Source organism: Danio aesculapii, chromosome 9, assembly GCF_903798145.1.
Source record: "Danio aesculapii chromosome 9, fDanAes4.1, whole genome shotgun sequence".
Classification (NCBI taxonomy): Eukaryota; Metazoa; Chordata; class Actinopteri; order Cypriniformes; family Danionidae; genus Danio; species Danio aesculapii.
Window position 1 is genome coordinate 54,053,233 of NC_079443.1, and position 6,156 is coordinate 54,059,388.

A 6,156-nucleotide genomic window follows, 5' to 3' on the forward strand; every position below is an offset into this window, starting at 1 on the left:
TTTACTTTGACTTGTATTTCATTGCGGACAATATGAACAAAATATTTGATGTTTTGTCTGGTCAACTTCATTTCATTTTTAAATAATCATCCTTTCCTGTCATTCAGACCTGCAACATATTCCAGAAAAGGTTGTGACAGGAGCAGTTTAGGGCTGGTAATCAGATAATTGGTTAAATAATGGTGTGATGTGAAACAGGTGATGTCAACAGGTGATTGTAATTATGATTTGCTACAAAAGCAGCATTCAGGAAAGGTCTAGTCCTTCAGGAGCAAAGATGGGCAGAGGATCACCAGTTTGCCAACAAATACATGAGAGAAATGATTGAAATGTTTAAACACAATGTTCCTGAAAGAAAGAGAGGAAGACATTTGGATATTTCACCTTCAACAGTGCAGGACATCATTAAAAGATTCAAGGAAGCTGGAGGAATTTCAGTGCGTAAAGGACAAGGGGGAAAGCCTAAGCTGAATAACCGTGATCTCCGATCCCTCAGGTGGCGCTGCATCAAGAATCCTCATTCATCTATAAGCCAAATCACCACATGGGCTCAAGAGTACTGCGGCAAACCTTTGTCAAGTACCACAATATGTAGTTACACCCATAAATACCAGTGAAACTGTACTGTGCCAAAAGGAAGCCCTATGTTAACAGTGTCCAGACCTGCCATAGACTTCTCTGGGTTCGGAGGCGTCTGGGATGGACCATCACACATTGGAAACATGTACTGTGGTCAGATGAATCAGTATTTTTAAGGTGTTTTTTGAGAGAAATGGACCAAAAGCCACGGTCTGTTATGATATGGGGTTGTGTCAGTGCCCTTGGCAAAAGTAACTTGCTCTTCTGTGATGCACCATTAATGCTGAAATGTAAATAGAGATTTTGGAGCACAATTTGCTGCCTTCAATTCCATGCATATTTCAACAAGACAATGCAAAACCACATTCTGCACACATTACAAAGTCCTGGCTGCGGAGGAAGAGGATACAGCAACTTGACTGGCCTGCCTGCAGTCCCGACCTGTCTCTAATAGAGAATGTGTGGTGCATTTTGAAGCATAAATGCGACAATGAAGACCCTGTACTGTTGCCCACCTTAGGGGCCCTTATCATACACCCGATGCAATAAGGCACAAGACGTGTATGGCGTGATTTGTTGCTATTTTCCGACCAGCACAACTCTAATTTATGTTTTGCGCCATGTTATTTAAATAGTAAACCCATTTGGACCACTTTGTGGACTCATGTGTGTGCTGGTCTATAAAGGAGGTGTGTTAAGGTGCATTGTTGGTGTGTTGCTATTTTGAGGAGCTGAAATAGACCAACAGCACCATTGACCAACTAAAGCTGCTCTAAAGTCCAGCAGAGTGTGTTAGTTATGAGCCTATGCAGGTCCAAATGCTTACACACTGCTGAATACACACAGCATGATCAGCAACACACAAATATCTTTACAGATGAAAACTATTAAAGGATTAAAATAATACAAACATGATTATTTCCTACATCAATATAAACAGCACTGCCTCCATGCCTGCTTCACCTCGGGGGGCTTTTTCAGTTTATTCATGATGATCTGCATCTGTATAATGTTATTATTATCAGCAGTATTATTGATTATATGCAGATTTATATTAGTTTTAATAAACACAAGTGTAGATTTGTCCAGCTGTGGGGTTTTGGAGACGTCTGCATCACTATATGGGGCATAAGAACAGGACGTGTGTTTGGATATAACTCAGTGTTTTGACCACACTGATGTTCATTTATTCCTTTGCTGGAGATTAGAACTGAATTTAGAAATAGTTTTGACACAAATCTTTGAGCTTAACAAAGGAAATTAAACATGTCGGCTAATGGATGTGTTCAGTGGAGTGAGGTTCCACCGTTTCCTTACTCCACCAAAGTAAAGGAGTAAAGAGTAAAATAAAGTAAAGAGAAAGTAAAGAGGCTGAATGGAGGAGGCTCATTCTTTATCCTCGAGCTGCAGATGCTCTGTTTAACTGTTTTCTCGCTAGTGAAGTGTTCAGTTTCTACATTTACAAAGTCCAACATGTAAATAGCAAATGCACCATGGAGCGACACAACTGACTCTTAAAGGGAATGTGAGATGAGACTCTGATTGGTTGAATGCACGTAATTCTAACACACCCAGAACTCATGAAGAGAATAAGCACAACCCTGTTAGACCATGCACCAGGGCGCAGAGCGTATTTTCCATCCTCAAAATAGCAAAATTGGATTCAGACACGTCCTTAATGCTTTTGCACCATGTGCTTTAGACTTTGAGCTTAGATCGTTTAAAAAAGCCCTAAGACTTGTTTGTTGGAAGAATGGGACAAAATTACACCTGAAACACTTCATCACTCGGTGTGCACATTGAATAATGTTTGTTGTATTGTTTGCAATGTAATACAAGTCAAAGAAAATGTAGAAATTAAAATTGTATTTATTAATTTCCATACTGTCCAAACTTTTTTGATTTATATTGTGTATTTAACTTTATTTTTCTCTCCAAATTTAAATAAAAATGTTGTCATTCTTATAAAAGTACCATTTTGCTGGAGTGCAGTGAGTGCACTATTCTGTGCTACTGAATGGCTGTATATAAATTTCTGTCCTGTTTCATCTGGTGCAAACAGCTTAATTGCTCATCACTGCAAATCTAGTCACGCAGTGTGTTGTTAGGACACGCAATGAAACCTGCTCACCTAATGTTTACGTTAGTAATATAATTGGCTAAACTGGCAGTGGGCTGGTTAAAGAGACTAAAACAAAGACAGTCGTTCCAGCACGTAACACACATCGTCAAAGCAGAATATCTGACTTCAGCATTGGTTTTCAGATAAACAAGAACGTTCACTGAGCATGTTTCTGAAATATCTGCAAACATATCATGCTATTTTTATGCTCTACAAGAGTCAAAAACTTACATACTGCACCTTTAAAAGTTGCTTAAAAATATGTGTTGAACAACACATGCCACCATTGAAATGGTGTAGTAATGACATCCTCAGGTGTTTACAGATGCATACTAACTAGTTTACATACTAACATACTAACTTGAGCCCCTGGAAAAAGCAGAAGATGAAAATAAAGTCCAGATTAGCTCAGATGTGACAGTGTTGCATCATCCTGAAGCTCAGAGAGAAACTGACGCAATAACTACAGTCTGAAGAAGCTCAATGCTGCGCTGGTCAAAATGGATTTACTACTGCTTGTGATTTCACTCCAAAACTATGCCACTTACAACTTTTGTTTTGAAAGTAGACAAAGTAATGAGACCAACAGAGAAAAAAATGCTTCTGTCCACAAACTGCTTGTGTGTGTGGCACTAGTGTCCTCCACATCTCCTCCAAAGCCTTCTTTGATGTGATTTTTGATTGCTGTAGCTGTGAAATCACTCCAATCATTCAGCGGAGTGATATGGAGCTGTAATGCACTCAAAACCTGCTGGAACTACTTTAGATGTGCTTTTATCTGACAATAAACAAACACCTTTGAGCAGAGGTGCCCAAACTCGGTCCTGGAGGGCCGGTGTCCTGCAATGTTTAGCTCCAACCCCAATCAGACACACCTGGGTTTGCTAATCAAGCTCTTAATAGGCTTTCTAGAAACATCCGCGCAGGTGTGTTGGGGTAAGTTGGAGCTAAAATCTGCAGAACACCAAACCTCCATCACTGAGTTTGGACACCCTTGCCTTAAAGTGACCATCAGCCAATCAGAATCAAAACATGGATGGATGGACAGACAGACAGACAGATAAAACAAGGGATGGATGGATGGATAGATGGATGGACTAATTGATGGATGGATAAAACAATGAATAAAACACTGGATGGATGGATGGATGGATGGATGGATGGATGGATGGATGGATGGATGGATGGATGGATGGATGGATGGATGGATGGATGGATGGATGGATGGATGGATGGATGGATGGATGGATGGATGGATAAAGCAATGAATGGATAGATAGATGAAAAAAAACACTGGATGGATGGATGGATAGATAATAGTGATATTTAAAAAAGCAGGTGTGTGTGTGTGTGTGTGTTCATTACTGACTGATCTCAGGCTGCAGCCGGACGATGATGCTGGTCTCCATGGTAACAATGAGGACACTTGAAAAGATGGTTGAAGAGTTGCTTCAGTCTGAAACACACACTCACTTCCACACACCTGGAAGACAGACAGACAGACAGACACACACACACACATTCACGTCACACACCAGAAAGACACACACACACACACCATTGACAAACACACTTAAAACACACCAGACAGAGATGCATTGTGTCCAAATTGGGGGGCCAAGCTTGTTAAATGCCCCCCCCCCCCCAACTGCCACTGCTCACAACACACATCAGACAGACACACACAAACAGATACAAACACTCAAAACACACACAAGACACAAAAACATACAACACACATCAGACAGACACACATATACTCAAAATTCAGACATACACACCGCACCAGACACACACACACACTCCTCTCAGCATGGGGCTGATTATCAGACTGAAACAGAAAATCATCACTCTGAGTTTACCACACACACACACACACACACACACACACACGCACACACGCACACACACACACACGCACACACACACACACCATGTTTGGTTCTCAAACACAACTAAACTTGACTCTTAAATCAGGATGCTTTTACTTAAATACATTATTAACGAAAATACTTAGGACATTTTCTGGAGATTTGATTAGAAAAATTTATATAAATTTAAACACACACGCACACGCACACACACACACATATATATATATATACACACACACACACACATTTTTAAATTAGGGTCAAATTAAATTAAACCACATTCAACTTGTGCTTATTTTAATAAGAAATACCAAAAGCACTGAACTGAACCCTCTTAAATCTCAATGTTGTAATAATTTTGGTGACCAGGGAACCTGAAATCTGTAACGTACAGCGTTTGTTTTGACCTTTTTATGTGTTTTTCTAAACTCTTTAACTGTTTATTACAGGCTGTGGTCAATAGACCCTTCTCACATGACGTAACGCGGTGTCCGGTTTCACTCCACACAGTGTATCGTTACTTCCGCCTACACAGAAATCCCCATGAAGAACTCACCCAGTCAGCTGTATAGTTACTACAGAAACGGTTAGACTGTGACTACGGCTGTTTTCTGTTGTCTGCAGTTAAGGTGAGACGTCTGACATCTAAAAAAAATAAATAAATAAAATAAAAAAATAAAAAACTTACGGATCATCCAGATTTCCGCTTAAACCAAGAAATCTAAGGGCTCTATTTTGACAATAAATGTGCAAAGTGCCGAGCGCAAAAGCAATTACGGCTTGTTGGATTCCACTTTTGCTAATTTTAGGGATGGAAAAATCCGCTTTGCGCCGTGGTGCATGGTCTAACATGGTTGAGCTTATTCTCTTAATGAGTTATAGGTGTGTTTTGAGAATAAACCAATCTGAGTCTCATCTCCCATTCCCTTTAAGAGCCAGTTGTGTCGCGCCATGGTGCATTTGCTGTTTACATGACGGATTTATTATTTACATTACAGCGTGAGAATGAGAGATGAGCCTCCTCATTATTAACTTTCACTTTCACTCTCGTGGATAGGGAAACGTGTTGTACGCACAGACATCCGTTAGCCTATACATAATTAATTTCGTTTGTTAAGCGTAAAGATTTGTTTCTAAACTATTTCTGAATTCAGTTCTAATTTCCAGCAAAGGAATAAATGAACAATAATAATGAAGTGTGGTCAAAACACTGAGTTATATCCAAACACACATGCTAAATGCCCCATATGGTCTAAAACCTGACAGGTGAGCAAATCTAAGCTTGTTTTTAATAAAACAAATATAAATATGCAGATAATCAATAATACTGCTGATAATAATAACATTATACTAAAGCAAATTGTTATGAATAAACTGAAAAGCCCCCCGAGATGAAGAAGGCATGAAGGTATGGTTTTTATATTTCTGTAGGCTAGAAAATAATAAGTTTCCTAATATTTTAATCCTTTATATTTATATCCTATAGGCTATATATCCTTACTATATCCTATATATATCCTTATTTTTTTAATTCTTTATCATTTGTAAAGATATCTGTGTATTGCTGTACATTCTATGTGT